This window comes from Pan troglodytes, chromosome 8 (genome assembly GCF_028858775.2).
Source record: "Pan troglodytes isolate AG18354 chromosome 8, NHGRI_mPanTro3-v2.0_pri, whole genome shotgun sequence".
In the NCBI taxonomy this organism is placed as follows: Eukaryota; Metazoa; Chordata; class Mammalia; order Primates; family Hominidae; genus Pan; species Pan troglodytes.
In genome coordinates, this window is record NC_072406.2 from 39,607,890 (window position 1) to 39,627,408 (window position 19,519).

Sequence of the window (19,519 nt, forward strand, 5' to 3'; positions counted from 1 at the left end):
ACAGCACTCCATTATCTTTTCATGGCTTGATAATTCATTTCTTCTTTATTTAACTTTTTTTTTTTTTGAGATGGGGTCTCACTCTTATCATCCAGGTTGGAATGCAGTGGAGTGATCTTGGCTTCATTTCTTCTTATCACTGAATAATATTCCATTGTCTGGATGGACCATAGTTCATTTATTCATTCCCCTATTGCAGGACATCTTAGTTGCCACCAAATTTTAGCAATTATGGATAAAGCTGCTGGAAACTTGTGTGCAGACACTTCTGTGAATATCAGTTTTCAACTCACTTAGGTAAATAGGAGTGCAATTGCAGGATCATATGGAAAAAGTGTGTTTAGCTGTGTAAGAAACTGACAACCTGTCTTCTAAAAAGTGGCTATTTCATTTTGCTTTCCCTCCAAGAATAAATGAGAATTCTTATTGCTCCCCATCCTTGTCATTGTTTGGTATTGTCAGTGTTTTGTATTTAAGCATTTGAATAGGTAGGTAGTGGTATCAGTTTTAATTTGCTATTTCCTAATGACATATGATGTTGAGCAATTTTTACATATGCTTATTAGCCATCTGTACATCTTCTTTGGTGAGGTGTGTGTTCAGATCTTTTGTCAATTTTTTAACTGGGTTATTCCTTTTCTTATTGTTGCTTTAAGAGTTCTTCGTATATTTTGATAACAGTACTTTATCAGATATGTCTTTCACAGATGTTTTTCCCCAGTCTGTGGCTTGTCTTCTAATTCTCTTGACTGTGCATTACACAGAAGTTTTTAATTTGAATGAGGTCCAGCTTATCAATTACTTTTTTCATGGATCATGCCATTGGCGGTGTTGTATTTAAAAAGTCATTGCCATGCCCAAGGTTATCTAGCTTTTCTCCTATATTCTAGAAATTTTATAATTTTGTGTGTTACATTTAGGTCTATGATCCATTTTCAGCTAAATTTGGGGGAAGATGTAAGATCTGTGTCTAGATTTTTGATTTTGCTTACGGATATTAAGTTGTTCCAGTGCCATTTGTTGAAAAGACTATCTTTTCCTCATTGTATTGCCTTTGCCCCTTTGTCAAATATTTGTATAGGTCTATTTTGGGATTTTCTATTCTGTTCCATTGGTCTATTCATCTATTCTTTTGCCACTACCACACTGTCTTCATTGCTGTAGCTTTCTTGCAAATCTTGAAATTGGGTAGTGTTACCCCCGATTTTCTTCTTTTCTAATACTGTGTTGTCTGTTCTTGTTTTTTTTGTTTTTGTTTTTGTTTTTTTTTTTGGTTTTTGTTTTTGTTTTAGCCTCTCCATAGAAACTTTGGAATCAATTTGTCAATATCCAAGTGATATATTTCTGGGATTTTGATGGGGATTGCATTGAATCTAGAGAGCAAGTTGGGAAGAACTGACATTTTGTTAATGCTAGGCCTCCCTATCCATGGACATGGAATATCTCTCTATTTATTTAGTCCTTCTTTGATTTCTTTAATCAAAATTTTGTAGTTTTCCTCATAGATCTTTTATATATTTTGTTAGATTTATACCTAATTATTTCATTGGTGGTGGGAATGTTTACATAAATGGCATTGTATTTTTAATTTCAAATTCCAATTGCTCATTGTTTGTGTGCAGGAGAGCAACTGCAATGGATTTTTCTATACTCATCCTGTATACTGCATCCTTGCTATAACTGCTTACTAGTTCCAGGAGTTTTTTGGTCAGTTATCCTGGTGGCCTCCTGAAGAGTCCTCCTCTAGACCCAGGGTTAAGGGTGTGCATTATTTTCCTCCACATACATAAGACTATCAAAGGTAAGGTAGGGGAAAGTGCAAGGCAACAGCTCCCTGCAGTGTTCTCCACTCCACATCCTTTCATATTGCTAAAGCAGGTGAGGAGAATTAATACTTGTGGAGCAGGTTCTCAGATATTTGCTATGAAAACCTACATATGGTGATTTAGACTTTCACAGCTATTATATCTTGAGAGTCTGATGAAACTTTAATTTTAACCTATTGTTCAATCAGTATAGTTTCTATTAGAAAAATTCATAGGAGAAAAAACAACTATTTCAATAAACATCAAAAAGGCTCTTGATAAAATTCAACACCACTCCTTGTTAAAAAAAATTTAAAACTTCATAAGAAACTAGCAATTGAGGAAGATGTTTCTATATTGATAAAAGTTATTAGAAACCTACAGCAAAAGGCATATTTAATAACAAAGCATGAATAGAAATGTCATTTATTTTTATGGTACCCAGGATTTGTTTTAATCAGTATGATAAGACACATGAACACAGAAATGAGTGTCATGAGGGAAGTACTTTATTTTGCTACTCAGGGTTCCCTAGGAGCTGTAGGCACCTCACACCACAAGAGGCAAAACAGGGAAACATCAAGGTCAGTCAGGAGGTAGAGGGGACGGGGGAAAGCACGAGCAAGACTCTTTACTGTACTTTCCACAGGAAGGAACAAGCAAGGCAGGGCAACCAGTCTTAGGATTGGCTAGTTTGAATAATTTTGTGGTATCTTGGGGAGGAGAGGCTGTCCCTAGTTGTCTGCTACCTGGCCCTGAGGCAATTAGGGCAGGCGGATAGTGGCCTGGGACATGAGAGTGATAAAGAAGGATAAAGATAGATAAAGAAGAATAGAGGGTGATAAAGAAAGGATAAAGAATGGGATATGAGCTCTGTATTGGTTGGTTTATATATGAAGACATACATGCAGGCAAGTTGCTTACGTCCTGGAATTAGCTTATCCTGAGAGGGGCAGTCCCTCCATGGACAACAAAGCCCTGGATGTCAAAGCATCGAATTCAGAAAATAAGAGACATGACTAATACACCATTAAAGTCAATATTATCATTAATATCATTTGACATTATCCTGAAGTCTCTAGCCAATACATACAACAACAAAAAATATAGGATGAACAACTATTTGAATGAAAAAGACAGACTTTTAAATTCTCAGATGGTGTATCTACTTAATACTTTAATAAAGTCAACCTTTAATTATAGAAACCAAAAACTGTCCTATATACTATATACCAGTGATGCTCAATTATAAAATGTAGTATAAAAAGTGATTCTAGACTACATGTCTAGAATTGATAGACAATTTCAAAGTCTATACAAGGAACGATGTAAATGTTTATTGCAGATAAAAAAGAAAACATCAGGAAGGTAAGAGGTACAGGCCATCGCCCCTCTACCTAGTTCCAATAAGCATGATTGAATTAAATGACATGAGTTCCCCAACATGGTTCTAATTTCAGTTATCATGGTATTTTACCTGTAATTATATAAAGTATAAACTTCTTGTTAGTTCTTCAGTCCACAAATCACAGCCTAAATAACAGATGAATCATGATCAGTGACCCATCACTTCTTTCAAAGTATGTTGTTGCCAATCACTGCATATTTGTTACTGAGTTCATACAGAGAGCAAAGCATGTCATTGTCTTGCCTCCTTGTCTCCCAGCGAGAAGCCCAGGTGACATTTTACAAAAAGGAATAATCAAAAGTGGAAATTAATCAACAGGGCTAAAACTGCAGCAGAAAAAAAAGTGATAACAGTGAAATTCAAATAGAACATAAATGTAGTTATAGAAGAAATAGTGGCAATTCACCAAGGCAGATGTTTGCTCTGTATTTCAAGTATTTTTGCCAAATAAATCCTTTCTGAAACTGACTGAAGCTCTATATTTACAGAAATACAGGGGGCAGAGAAATGTGTTGTGCTAGGCTGTTTTTCTGTTCCTATAAAAAAATATGGGAGGCTGGGTAACTCATAAAGAAAAGAGGTTTAATTGGCTGAGTTCTGCAGGCTTTACAGGGAACGTGGTGCTGGCATCTGCTCAGCTTTTGAGGAGGCCTCAGGAGGCTTCCAGACATGGCAGAAGGCATAGCAGGAGCAGGCTTCTCACATGGAGAGGGTGGGAGCAAGAGAGCAAGTGAGGGGAGGTGCCACACACTTTCAAACAACAGATCTCCTAAGAACCCACTCTATCAGGAGGACAGCATCAAGTTATGATGAATCTGTCCCCATGACCCAAACACCTCCCACCAGGCCCCACCTCCAACATTGGGGATTACATCTCAACATGAGTACGTTAGTCCAATTTCACATTGCTGTAAAGAAACTACCTGAGACTGGGTAATTTAGAAAGGAAGGTTTAATTGACTCACAGTTATGCATGGCTGGAGAGGCCTCAGGAAACTTAGAATCATAACAGAGGGTGAAGGAGAAGCAAGGCACATCTTACATGGCAGGTGGAGAGACAGAGAGCAAAGGGGAAATGCCAGACCCTTATCAAACAACCAGATCTTGTGAGAACTCTCTATCACAAGAACAGCATGGGGGAGTGGCCCCCATGATCCAATCACCTCCCACCAAGTCCCTCCATCCACACATGGGGGTCGAAATTCAAGATGAGATTTGGGTGGGGACATAGAGCCAAACCATATCAATGAGATTTGGAGCGTACATTCAAATTATATCACAGGTTTAATAAATACCAAGAAATGCAATCCGAAAAATGCAGAGTGTCAAAATACTACAGGATAAATAATCTGGTTTCTTCAATCAAAACAAAATAAACCAAAAGAGTGCAAGTGAGAAAAGATGTAGGTGACACACGTAGGTGATATACTCAAAGATATCAAAGGAAACAAGACATATTTTCATCTAATTTTAATGTATAGTCCTTATTTGGATCCCAATTAAAATAACTATAAAATAAAGAAGATGATAATAATTTACAAGACAATAGGGAAACCTTGAAAACTGACTGGATATTTAATTTTATACATTAGGAAGTTATTGCTAATTTGTCCTAAGGTCATATGGTGTCAGGGTCTGTTTGTGTTTTAAGTCATTAACATTTAGAGAGGCATACAGAAATATTTGTAGAGGAAACAATGTCTCCATTTTCCAAAACATAATTGAGGACATGTAAATTATATCTCAATTAAGGCAATAACAAGGAATATGAGGGAAGTGTGTGGAGGTGTAAATGAAGTGAAATTGGCCATGTATTGATTACTAATGAGCTGATTAAATGGTAAACCAAGTTCATTAAACTATTAAAATTTTATCTACCTTAGTAAATGTTTGAAAATTCTATAATATGGAAAAAAACTCTAGTAGCATAAAAAAACTAAATACTTACTGATGTATTCCAAACTTCTGAGTTTACAGCAAATACTAGATAAATATGTAATAATCCATTTTGATAACAACTGTCATAAGATAATCAATGAAAATAACTCATATGGTTTATCAAAAACACCTTATTGTTCCATTAAAGTTACTGATTAGAACAAAAATGATCATGATGTTTCAAAGAATAAGTTCCAATTTAACTGGCTAAAAATATTTGCATATATAATCATTATTTTCAAATGTGGGATTGCCATCAAAATGTGGATGATCAGAATTTATTAAATAGATTATATTATGTTGTGCTCAATGATAGAAGAACTCCTGAATTTATTTTCCCCAAATTAAGATAAGCAACTAAGTCTGAGATCTTTAGCCCAGGAAGGAGTAGGTAAGGTGTAGCCTGCTTTCTCGGCTGCCGAATGCTTCTGGAAAGGATGCTGAAGAACTTGCTGGAGAAGATGCACCTAGTAAACAATGCGAGCAGGTAAATGTAGATTAGAATTACTCAGGACCCTGATGAATTTCTCCATTTCTAAATGGCAAGGTCAATTTAAAATGTTTAAAAATGTTTATACTTTGGGAGGCCGAGGCAGGCAGATCACTGGAGGTCAGGAGTTGGAGACCAGCCTGGCCAACATGGTGAAACCCTGTCTCAACAAAAATTACACAAATTTGCCAGACGTTGTGGCACACATCTGTACTCCCAGCTACTCGGGAAGCTGAAGCAGGAGAAACGCTTGAACCTGGGAGGCAGTGGTTTCAGTGAGCCGGGATTGTGCCACTGCACTCCAGCCTGGGTGACGGAGCTAGACTCCTTCTCAAAGAAAACAACAACAACATCAACAACAAAAAAAGTTTATACATTTTATGCTTTATGGAAAACCTCAACTCTAGTTGTTACTTGGAGTTTCTATTATTCCACAGAAAGTTCCTTAAGAGTACTTTCTAACTTTTTGTACTAAACTAAGTGAATGAAAATGTATATTTTAATCTTAATATCCCTGTACAGCATTTAGGCAATTGTAATTTTCTAAAATATTTACAGAAATAAAAGGATGTCAATGATTTAGTCTTTCCAAATGAAGGCCATGAATTCCAGCTCATGCTGCTTCTTACTGGGAATTTGGCCCCATGGTAATAAACTGAGGCACTGAAGAACACACCTCTTTCCACAATCAATCTGATATCAAAATGTATATTTTCAGTGCTTTTGCTATTTCTTGGGTATTACGAGGGAAATGCTTAGCTATCATAGAAAAGGTGGGTGATTATCTATACTAAGAAATTAAAGGTGGGAGTTCAAGTAGAACATATTATTGTGTCACTAGTATTTTAAATATGAAGATTGCATCATCATAAATACAGGGCTTTGGAGCCAATCTTAGCACTTCTCCCTGGGTACTTTCTATACACTTCTTTTTTTTTAAAGTTGGCTGTATACCTATTGGTCTCACGTACCTACTAGTTTAAGAGCCCCTCTAATTAATCAGCAACTTGCATTGAATGGATTCTCAAGAAATGTTTGAGGAAAGAAGATAAATACCAGTTCCATGTGTAAAGGATTGCATGTAGAAAGGTTTGACAAAATGTTGTTCTTCTCCTGCGTGAGAAGTTGACATTTAGTTACCTTTCTGGTTCTGTTTCCCTGGTATCCTGATAAGGTGGTAGGTCAACTCTATCACCATACAGCATTGCCTACAAAGGACAAGTAACTTCTGGACTGGAACAACTGCAAATACCTGATAGGATGCGTTGGGCCTTCCTAAGCATGGTGACTCCTACCATGAGGCAGGTCTCTTGTGAGGATCTGGAAATTATGCCTATGGAGTTCTTACAAGAGACACTGCTTTCTGCAGAGCCTGAAGCTTCTAAGACAGGGCTGCCCTGCACGGTCACAGTGGGACTCTCAGATCCTTGCACCTGAGTGAAGCTGCCGTGCCTTACTGCTGGTGTGGACTGCTCCAAGTTCCCCTGCACACAGAGAACCTGGTGCTGCCCTGTTGGGAAGCTTTGTTCCTGTGCACTGTCTCTCTCAGCTGGCTGGGGCCAGGTGTGTGGCCTGTGATAGTCATTTGAATCTGAATGTTTACTTGACCCTAAGAAAACACCTCCTCCCACCCTGCCCCAGGGGCGCTGCCTCATTACTCATATATAATTTTGAGGAAGGGATGGAAAGAAGGGGGGGAATAAAAGATATGGAAGAAAGGAGACACAGGCCAACAAAACAGCTTACTGAACACTGTGTAGTTTCCCCTGTGGAGACAAATTTATCTAATGATAAATGTTGAGGGATCTCCCTTCTCTTTGTTTCTCCTTCATATCATAAAAAGATTCTATTTAAAAATATTATATTTTCTGAAATGAAAACCTAGAATTGTCAGGCTAATTAAACTACTGAGATAAAAAGCTAATACAAGCTCCAAATTAGAAAGAGCAAAATGGTTTCTCTCTCATGCCAACTCTGATCAGTGGCTGATGATGTCAGGGCATGCTGTGATGAGAATGGTTCTGAGGCTATGACCGGTTTGAGACAGAAAGAGGGTCATGACTATCAATAACATACCCTCCGGGCATGGGACAGGAGAGTGGCAGCATGAGAGCCAGAGCCATTCCTGTTGTAAAAAATACATAACATGCAATGCATTTTTAAACAGCTAATGATGAAATATTTGAGGCAGAAAACATATACAGAATAACATTATGGACACCTGTGTATCCTCCATTCAACTTCAGCAATAAAATACTTTCAATACGGTTGAAGCCATATTGTATGATATTGATAGGATTCTGCTTATTTTTATACTATATTCAAGTAGTAACACATTGTGTGAATTCCTTTGCCATTTGCTTGTTTTGCTTAACATTATAAGTGAGATTTGGCTGGGCACAGTAGCTTCGCCTGTAATCCCAGCACTTTGGGAGGCCAAGGCAGGAGGATCCCTTGAGCCTGAGAGTTCTAGACCAACCTGGGCAACATAGTGAGACCCTGTCTCTGCAATAAATAAAAACATTAGCCAGGTATGATGGTGCTCGCCTGTAGTCTCTGAGAGGCTGATGGGGGAGGATCGCTTGAGCCTGGGAGGTGGAGGCTGCAGTGAGCTATGATTATGCCACTGCCCTCCACTCTGGGTGACAGAGTGAGACCCCATGTCTAAAAATTTTTATTTTAATTGTGAGAGTCATTGATGCTAATACATGCAGCTCTAGTTTATTCGTCTTCATTGCTGTCAGGATTAAAGTGGACCCAGGTTGGTAGTACCATGGATCCATGCCTGAAAGGAGCAAATGCTACTGCCCTCTGGAGACATATACCCTCAAATTCCATTTCACTAGATTTCAAACAGAGACTAAAATCCACAATTCCAAAACACAAACAATAAACAGCAGAATCAGACCCTTGAAGGGTTAAATAATGTATATATGTGTGTTTTAAAATAAATATTTAAAAATGTTTATAAAGCATAAATAGAAAATATGAGAAAATAATTCAACTGATAAACCAAAGAGAGACCAAGCAGGGAGAAATCTAGGAAGCTGGTGTTGGCAATGGTATAATTTAGCATGTGTGCAAACAAGTGTCTTCAAAATATAATAGATTTTTAATTAATAAAAATGAACTGAGAGAAGTCAACCATCTTAGCTCTGAGAAATCATTCCTTTCTGCTTTCTGCACTGCAGATTCTGCCATCCAGTTCCTCAGCACATACCTAGGGTTAACAGCTTAAACAAGAGGTGGGAGAGAGCACACCTGGAAACAGCAAATTAATAAATTACAAACAACAACTATAAATGAAGTCAACACAGGCCATATGAAATCACCACTGTATTTGAAAACCTTTAAGAAGTTTGCTGGAAGGGTCAAAAGAGAACACGTTATCACTATCAGTCCATTTTAATTATTTATAAACAATGTACAGCATTTATTAACTTTTGGCGCAGAAAAAACCTTTTGTGAGCATTTTCATGAATGTTATGTTTTATTTTTCTTTTCTTTCATCACTAATTTGTTTTTTCTTTCATCGTTTTCAGTTCAGTAAGCATTTTATAAAGCCAATGTAGTTAATTCATCTGAATTGGGCCCTGCAGCCTAAGTGGAGAGGAGGAAACAAAACAAAACAGTTGCTGCTTTTAAGGCACAGAATTAAGGTCTGACGCAGTAGAACTGCTTAATGCTGATGCTGCCTGAGAGCAAACAGGAAAGGTCTCGTGCAATTAAAAACCTTTATAAATTTGTATTTTTGACAATAACCATATATTTTTTCCTATTAAAAATCTTATAAAAACGACATATTTTAAAAAATTCCAGGAACTACATCTTCATTTGAGATGAGCCTTTTGCAAGACGATTTATCAACTGGTCAGGGAGGGGAGATGCTGTCCTCAATGGTACAACAGAAATTCTGAGAGGACTGCGGACCCCAGTTACGTGACTCTCATCTGAAGTTCCCATTACTTGAATGGACTGCATATTCCATCTCACCTTGGTATTGAAGGTCTGCCGCCATGATACATAATCTAAAAATGAAGTGCCCTGTGATGCAGTAATTCTACTTCTCCTGGAACATAGTCTAAGGAAACAAATGTAAACATTAAAAAGCATTATTTAAATTAAGGTAAAACTAGAAACAACTGGATACTTAATAAGTAAAACGTATACTTTCAAATAAATATTATACATCCATTAAAAATGTTACATTATAAAGAATGAAGAGGCTGGGGGCACGGTGGCTCAGGCCTGTAATCCCAGCACTTTGGAAGGCCGAGGCGGGCGGATCTCCTGAGGTCGGGAGTTCGAGACCAGCCTGGACAGCATGGTGAAACCCTGTCGCTAACAAAAATACAAAAATTAGCCGGGGGTGGTGGCAGGACCCTGTAAACCCAGCTACTCGGGAAGCTGAGGCAGGAGAATCACTTGAACCCGAGAGGCGGAGGTTGCGGTGAGCTGAGATTGCGCCATTGCACTCCAGCCTGGGCAACAGAGCGAGACTCTGTCTCAAAAAAAAAAAAAAAAAAAAAAAAAGAATGAAGTAGCAACAAAAAATGCTTTTTTTTTTTTCTTTTTTGACATGGCGTCTCACTCTGTGACTCAGGCTGGAGTGCAGTGGCACAATCTTGGCTGACTACAACCTCCTCCTCCCAGGTTCAAGCGATTCTGGTCCCTTAGCCTCCTGAGTAGCTAGGATTACAGATGTGCACCACCACGCCGGGCTAATTTTTGTATTTTTCACAGAGATGGGGTTTCACCATGTTGGCCAGGCTGGTCTCAAACTCCTGACCTCAAGTGAGCCACAGCACCTGGCTTATTTTTAGTGAAAAAATAATCTGGCCAGGCCTGGTGGCTCATGCCTGTAATCTCAGCACTTTGGGAAACCAAGGCAGGAGGACTGCTTGAGCCCAGGAGTTCAAGACCAGACTGGGCAACATAGTGCGACCCCATCTCTGCAAAAAAAATTTTTTTAAGTAGCTGGGCATGGTGATGCCTGTCTATAGTCCCAGCTACTTGGGAGGCTAAGGTCGAAGGATTGCTTGAGACCAGGAGGTCAAGGCTGCAGTGAGCCATGATCATGCCACTGCATTCCAGCCCGGGAAACGGAGAGTCTCTGAAAAAGAAAAAAGAAAGAAAGAGAGAGAGAGAGAGAAAGGAAGGAAGGAAGGAAGGAAGGAAGGAAGAAGAAAAGAAAAGAAGAAGAATCTAAAAGTATACCATAGTATAATTATTATCCTACTACATTTTCCCCTAATCAATAGACACAGAAAATAGAGGTTTAAGTCTACTCAAAAGTGAATCAAAAAGTGAATAGTCATTGTGTTTGGGTGATGGGAATAAGAGGGATCTTTTAAAATTCTTTCTATGTTTGCATATTTCAAGTTAAAAAAATTCATACAGGCCAGGGGCAGTGGCTCATGCCTGTAATCCCAGCACTTTGGGAGGCCGAGGCAGGCGGATAACCTGAGGTCGAGAGTTCAAGAACAGCCTGGCCAACATGGAGAAACCCTGTCTCTACTAAAAATACAAAAATTAGCTGGGCATGGTGGCACGCGTCTGTAATCCCAGCTCTTCAGGAGGAGACAGGAGAATTGCTTGAGCCCAGGAGGCAGAGGTTGCAGTGAGCCAAGATCGCGCCACTGCACTCCAGCCTGGGCAACAGTGCATGACTCTGTCTCAAAAAAAAAAAAAAAAAATTCATATAAAACACCTTTAAAATAAAAATGTATACACACACAAAAATATAGAGTCTTCATACAAATGGGTGATAGACATGCAAAGGAAACTGTGGATGGACTCAACTTAGGCAGAGAAGGAGAACAGAGTCATCCAGTTAAAAATTGTGGCAAATTTGACAAACACTATATAAAAACTTGGCAATAAAATACTGTTGAAATACATTAGGAATTGCAGGTGTAAGTCTAAGTACTTTGAATCAAATTGTAAAAATATAAACTACTTGGAAATCAGCACATTCTAGGTCTGTATATAAGATTCTTTGAGGCATCATCTAATTCTGTACATTTTTATCCAGTTCGAAATTTTCTGTTTGTATGTCTTTTGGCAATAAAATTTTAAGCAGTGTTTAAGGAAGATTATGTCCAAACAAAAGTTCAACCAAAGTTCCACATAATATGTTAATCACTGATGCACTAGGTCATAGGCTTTATTAATTAAAAAAAAAATTTTTTTTGAGACAGAGTCTCACTCCCTCAGTCAGATTGAATTGCAATGGCATGACCTCGGCTCAGTGCAACCTCCACCGCCTGGGTTCAAGTGATTCTCGTGCCTCAGCCTCCCTAGTAGCTGGGATTACAGGTGTGTGCCACCATGACCAGCTAATTTTTTTTGTATTTTTAGTAGAGATGGAATTTCGGCATGTTGGCCAGGCTGGTCTCAAACTCCTGGCCTCATGTGACCCACCTGCCTCGGCCTCCCAAAGTGCTGAAATTACAGGCATGAGCCACCTTGCCCAGTTGATCATAGGCTTTTTTTTTTTTTTTTTTTTTTGAGACTGAGTCTCTCTCTCTTGCCCAGGCTGGAGTGCAGTGGCGTAATCTTGGCTCACTGCAACCTCCGCCTTCCGGGTTCAAGTGATTCTTCTGCCTCAGCCTCCTAAGTAGCTGGGACTACAGTTGTGAGCTACCATGCTCAGCTAATTTTTGTATTTTCAGTAGATGCGGGGTTTTGCCATGTTGGTAAGGCTGGTCTCCAACTCCTGACCTCAGGGGTCCTCCCGCCTTGACCTCCCAAAGTGCTGGGATTACAGGCATGAGCCACTGCACCTGGCCTGATCACAGGCTTTTTAATGGTGGGAATCAAATTCATCTTTGTGGCTTTAGCTTTAACAATTTGACTATGCAAAGATACACATAATAGGGACTTGGTATGTGTTTGCTAAATAACTCAATTTAGTGCTGGGAAAAGAATTACAGCCAACCTAATTTTATTGCAGATACAGATATTTCAGGGCTTAAAAAAATCTCCTTTGCAATATGAACCCAATCACACAATGCTAGAGCTACCTAGGGTAACATACTTAAATACATGGAAATATTTCATTTTGGGACATCAGCTGTTTTCTCATAGGAGCCTGATGATCTTATTCTTTCCAAAGAAACTATAGAAATGTAGGCCGGGCACAGTGGCTCACGCCTGTAATCCCAGCACTTTGGGAGGCCAAGGCGGGCAGATCACGAGATCGGGGGTTCCAGACCAGCCTGGCCAACATGGAGAAACCCCGTCTCTACTAAAAATACAAAAAATAGCTGGGTGTGGTGATGGGTGCCTGTAATCCCAGCTACTTGGGAGGCTGAGGCAGGAGAATCATTTGAACCCACCGGGTGGAGGTTGCAGTGAGCCAAGATCCCACCATTGCACTCTAACCTGGGAAACACGGCGAGGTTCCATCTCAAAAAAAAAAAAAAAAAAAGAAAAAGAAAAAGAAAAGGAAACGATAGAAATGACTACTTCCCTATCAATCTTTATAGTTACAGAGCTAAACACCATACAAAACATCATCTTCTTGAAATATAAAATCAACAATGCCTGTCCCGAGTATCATAGTAAATCAAAGGCATTACTTCTTCTTCTTTTTTTTTTTTTTTGAGATGAAGTTTCACTCTTGTGGCCCAGGCTGGGTGCAATGACGTGATCTCGGCTCACTGAAACCTCCACCTCCCGGGTTCAAGCAATTCTCCTGCCTCAGCCTCCCAAGTAGCCGGGATTACAGACGCCTGCCACCAAGCCCAGCTAATTTTTTTATTTTTAGTAGAGACGGGGTTTCACCATGTTGACCAGGCTGGTCTCAAACTCCTGACCTCAGCTGATCCGCCTGCCTCAGCCTCCCAAACTGCTGGGATTACAGGCATGAGCCACCGTGCCCGGCCATGATGCATTTCTTAAACGTAGTTTTAACTATTCTGGCATGGGCACTGTGTAGCATGAAAAAGAAATGACCAATGCCTACTGGTGGTTTATGATCTTCCTTAGAGTTATTTGGACGTGTAAGAATAATAAATATTGAGCATTTAAAAAATATTTCTAAGACCTGTAAAACTCTCATCTTTGATGTTCCCATTGCTTGCAACTAGAGCATTTCTAAAAATTTTTAATAGCAAATCTTCCCCAATCTACTCCTGAGTTTTTAAAACATGTTTTGGAACTATGTAAAGCATATATATATAGTTTTATGTAAATAAATATAAATATGCTATATATATGTATGTTGTATGTATATAAATATATATATATATATATTTTAATCTTCTGGTTTCTAAAAAACATATCCGTCCCAGTGTTTGCAATATGACAAGGATATTTAATGCACTCCATAAAAATACAATAGCTGGTATTTATGGAGTACTTACTATGTGCCAACCACTATCTTTTTTTATTTTTTTATTTTTTTGAGATGGAGTCTCGCTCTGTTGCCCAGGCTGGAGTGCAGTGGCACAGTCTCAGCTCACTGCAACCTCCACCTCCCGGGTTCAAGCGATTCTCCTGCCTCAACCTCCTGAGTAGCTGGGATTACAGGCGCGCACCACCACGCCCAGCTAATTTTTGTATTTTTAGTAGAGACAGGGTTTCACCACTTTGGTCAGGCTTGTCTCAAACTCCTGACCTGGTGATCCACTCCCCTCGGCCTCCCAAAGTGCTGGGATTACAGGCGCGAGCCAACCAACCACTATCTTATTGAGTCTGTGCAACAACCCATTACACATATGCACTGTATAGTATTAATGAGGGCACAAAAGTTAGGACAGGTTAAGTGGATAAAAACGTTTTAAAATTGGACTTCTGTGATTGCACAATTTCTTAAGTTTAGTAAAAAAAAAATTCTATACTTGAATGAACTTTATGGTATGTAAATTATATGTCAATAAAGCTGTTAAAAATCACACACCAGAGAGAAAGAAAGAAGTGGAGCATCAAGTGACAGGCTTACTGTCATCTAGGAAATGTTCGGTCAACCAGAACTCAAGCATAGCTGGTCTAACTCTGGACCCACGCACAGCTGTTGCTCCAGAGAAAGGAGCTACATGGAAATAAAAAGATTCCATGAGGGAAACGAGGATCAGACTTTACTCAGCTGTCTCCTGCTTAGATGTTTATTTCTTCCTGTCTGTATAATTCTTTAACTCCACATCCTGGCTATACATTGTTACATAAACATGTGCAATCAATATTATATATATTTCCATTTACAGATCAATTAAATATATAAGAATATATGGAAGTGTACGTTTAAAAAGTAAATGAACTATCATTATAAACTTTTATTATACCATTGTTCTTCATGGAAATTGATTTCTTCCCTTCTTTGAGAGCACATAGTTTAGCATTTACTATTTCTCTAAAATCACAGAAGCAAAGCTGCAGCCATGAACCCACTTCATTTCTTTCATTTTGCCATTTCATCCAATCTATCCTAACCAAGTAAATCCAAATACTAAGGACTGCCACCACATGGCATTTAAAAATATTTTAGACTTCTTTCTCTCAACTGCTGGGACTGCACACATTCTGAGCTGGCCTGGAAGTTCTGTATGATTGCCCAAACGGGCATAAATGGCTGGCAAGGAAATGAACGCCAAAGAGCTCACCCACTTCACTGTAAGAACTAAACTTGCTTTTATGTCTACAATAATGTCCCGAGTTCAAGAAGCAATTTCATTCCCTAACCTAATGTGGAATGTTAGTGTCATCCTTCTTTCATGGACAGAAACCAGCCACCCCGATACACACACATGCTCTCTATACAAGTCCTAAGGCAGAAGCACTCAAAGGCTCAGATCCTTCTGCCTTAACTTCTTTGATCTTGCTAGAACCCGAACTGCAAAAAGAATTACCTTCCTTTTTTGTTGTTTTTGTTTGTTTGTTTCTTTGTTTGGAGACAGGGTCTCACTCTGTCGCCCACACTGGAGTGCACTGGCACAATCATGGCTCACTGCAGCCTCGACTTCCCAGGCCCAAATGATCTTCCCACCTCAGCCTCCCTAGTAGCTGGAACTACAGGCACGTGACACAACTCCCAACTAATTTTTAAATTTTTTATAGAGAGAGGCATCCCCCTATGTTGCCCAGGCTAGTCTTGAACCCCTGTGCTCAAGCAATCCTCCCGCCTCAGGCTCCAAATTGCTGGGATTATAGGCATGAGCCACCACGCCCAGCCCTGTTTTTTCCCTTCTCCAAGCCAAGTGTGAAGTCAACACAGTAAACTGAAAATTAAGGCTAGGTATAGTGGCTCACACTCGCAATCCCAACATTTTGGAGATGGAAGTAGAAGAATGGCTTGAGCTTAGGAATTCGAGGCCAGCCTGGGCAACATAGTGAGACCTCATCTCTACTAAAAGTACAAAAAAATTAGCCAGGCAAAGTGGCACATGCCTGTAGTCCCAGCTACTCAAGAGGCTGAGATGAGAGGATCACTTGGGCCTGGAAGGTCGAGGCTGTAGTGAGCAGTGATTGCACCACTGCACTCCAACCTGGAAGACAGTGAAACTCTGTCTCAAAAAACAAAAAAAAAAAAAAACAAAAAAAAGGAAAAGAAAATCAATACATAGAAGTGATTGATTTTTACAGCTTTAATTTACTGTATGAGTATTACGGCCCAGTGATTGATTTCTACAGCTCTAATTTACTGTATGAGCATTATGGCCCAGGCTATAACAAGATGCTTTGTACATACATTGCTCACATTATAAGATCCTTGCAAGGCCAGGCGCAGTGGCTCATGCCTGTAATCCCAGCAATTTGGGAGGCCGAGGCGGGCAGATCACCTGAGGTCAGCAGTTTGAGACCAGCCTAGCCAACATGGTGAAACCCCATCTCTAATAATAATACAAAAATTAGACAGGCTTGGTGGCAGGCGCCTGTAATTCCAGCTACTCAGGAAGCTGAGGCAGGAGAATCGATTGAGCCCGGGAGGCAGAGTTTGCAGTGAGCCAACATCCCGCCATTGCACTCCAGGCTGGGTGACAAGAGCGAAACTCTGTCTCAAGAAAATATATAAATAAATAAGATTCTTGCAAAACATCCCCATTTTACTACAGCGAAGCACTTGAAGATTCAGAGAGTTAAATATCTTTCAGATCATACAGCTAAAAACTGGCAGAGGTGAGATTTTCTGCCAGATTCCAAAACCCATGTTCTTTCCACCATATGCCACACCACCTTCCTTCTCGCTCCACCATCTTTTAAGTTAATAGTATTTTAACATTACTATGCAAATTTACTGAAAGCAGAGTGATCATACTCCAAGCTTAAAGCCATTGGCTAAAATTAGAAAGTTTAACTCAACTAAAATACACCCACCTAGAAAATCCTAGTTAAGGCCGGGCGCAGTGGCGGGTGCCTGTAGTCACTGCTACTCCAGAGGCTGAAGCAGGAGAATGCCGTGAACACGGGAAGCGGAGCTTGCAGTGAGCCAAGATCACGCCACTGCACTCCAGCCTGGGCGACAGAGCAAGACTCCGTCTCAAGAAAGAAAGAGAGAGAGAGAGAGAGAGAAAGAAGGGAAGGAGGGAGGGAGGAAGGGAAGGAAGGAAGGAAGGAAGGAAGGAAGGAAGGAAGGAAGGAAGGAAGGAGGGAGGGAGGGAGGGAGGGAGGGAGGGAAGGAAGGAAAGAAGGAAGGAAGGAAGGAAAATCCTAGTTAAAAACAAAGCAACTCAGCCTCAAAACCATAAGTCATCGCTTTTGGTTTTCAAAAACCATTGCTTTTATGTGATAATCCTTAAAGTTGAGAACATCAAAAGGATTACTTACTTGCCATTCCTTTTCTTCCTTCAGAATCTGAGTCATTCATGTTACTAACACTGAATACAACAAAAGACAAAATTAACTACTTGTCTCCTCAAACTATATCTTTTCTTCAAATAGGAGGGAATTCTTTCACAAGACAAATAATGAGAAAAACACATTAAAAAATCACATTGGTTTGAAAGGAAGACAGAAAATACTGTTTGACTAAACAATGTATAAAATACCACTTTGTTTAGTTATTTTAGGCAATACCAAACCTTCTTTTTTATTAACCAATTAAAAAACATCTTGGCCCAGTGTGGTGGCTCTCGCCTGTAATCCCAGCACGTTGGGAGGCCAAGGTGGCTGGATCTCTTGAGCCCAGGATTTGAGACCAGCCTGGGTAATGTGGCAAAACCCTGTTTCTACAAAACAAAATTCAAAACTAAGCCAAGTGTGGTGACAGGCACCAGTAGTCCTAGCTACTCAGGAGGCTGAAGTGGGAGGATCCCTTGAGCCTAGGAGGTGGAGGTTGCAGTGAGCTGCTACGCTCCAGTCTGGGCAACAGAGCCAGACCTTGCCTCAAAAGAAAAAAAAAAATCTTGGCTGGGCACATGGCTCATGCCTGTAATCTCAGTACTTTGGAGGCAAAGCGGGGAGGATCACTGGATCCCAGGAGTTTGAGGCCAGGCTGGGCAGCATAGCAAGACCTCATCTCTACAAAAAATTTAAAAAAAAATTAGGCAGGCACGGTGGTGCACACCTGTTTTCTTTCCCTCTGCAGCACTTATCTCCTAATACTCGAAGTAACTTATTTGTTTTGTTAACTTGTCTCTCCTACCAGAAGTAAGCATCATGCGGAAACAATTATTTTTCCTGTTTTTTTTTTTCATCACTGTGCCCTTAGCACTTAGAACAGTGTCTGGCACACACTGAGCACCTAAGTACTCAATAAATATTTGTTGAATGAATTAACTCTGCAGGGAAAAGCAGTTACAAAAGTGATGGAGACAAGGGTGGGAGAAAAATGGCTTAATGAATATCATTTTATATCACTTTGATTTTGAACTATGTGACTGTAGTACCAATATATTTTTAAATTAAGAAAATCACAGATGGAATGTAAAGTTTTTATCTGTACTGAAACAATATTTTTGCTACCAGGGTTAATCAAATAACTCTATGCCTTGACTTCCATCCGGAATCTTGTTGTACTGTTGTACTGAAAACAGGCTCTATTTTAGATTGGAGGAGTTGGGGGAGAGGAAAGGTAGGAAGAGAAATATATTTTGTCTTCTAGCAAATACATTAGAGACACAGAAATGATTAAAATGCGGTCCCTGGCCTCCAGGAGCTCAATGTCTAGTAGTGGAATCAATCAATATTTAACATTTGATATAATACTAATGTACTCAGAATATCATTCACACTTATTCATATACATACCTATGATATTTCAATTTGAGCAATTATAAACATTGCAAATTTTTCTATTTATTATTTATTGCTGCATAATAAAGGCAACCATGTTCCTTTTTCTCTTCAGTCCAAATTCAGAATAAGAGACCATGCAGTAGATAGACAGAGATTAAAATATCAGCTTACTACTGATAAAAGCTAGCCTGGAGAGTATGGCTCAGGCGGTAAAGAGGCATGATGATATGTTACATACAAGTGAATATCAATCATCTGTTGGAGTTAAATAAAAACTGTACTAACAGTTATGCCAAGATTCAGACAATATATCAGAATATATCACCTATCTACCCTGTTTGGGCAAAAAACTTAAGAAAGTAATCAAGACAGAGACTTGAAGATGGAACCATGAGAAAAGGATGGTAGTAAGCAGAGAAATGACTCCAAGTGGGAGATGGGGGAGTGTCAAATACAAAGACACTTAGAACAGATACACTTCAAGGGAAAACCAAATAATCTAAAATTCAAAATTTTAAACTATCTTAGCAAAATCTAGCAGCTACGTAACTAGATACAAAACAAAAACATTCTAAAGCTCTCATCTTATTGGGATGAAGGGGAAAGCAATGGACAGATAGACTCTTAGGAAAAATATCTAAAAACTGGTTTTCCCATAAAAGTGACAAAAAAAGAAGATAACTGAATGGAATTGTAGAAGTG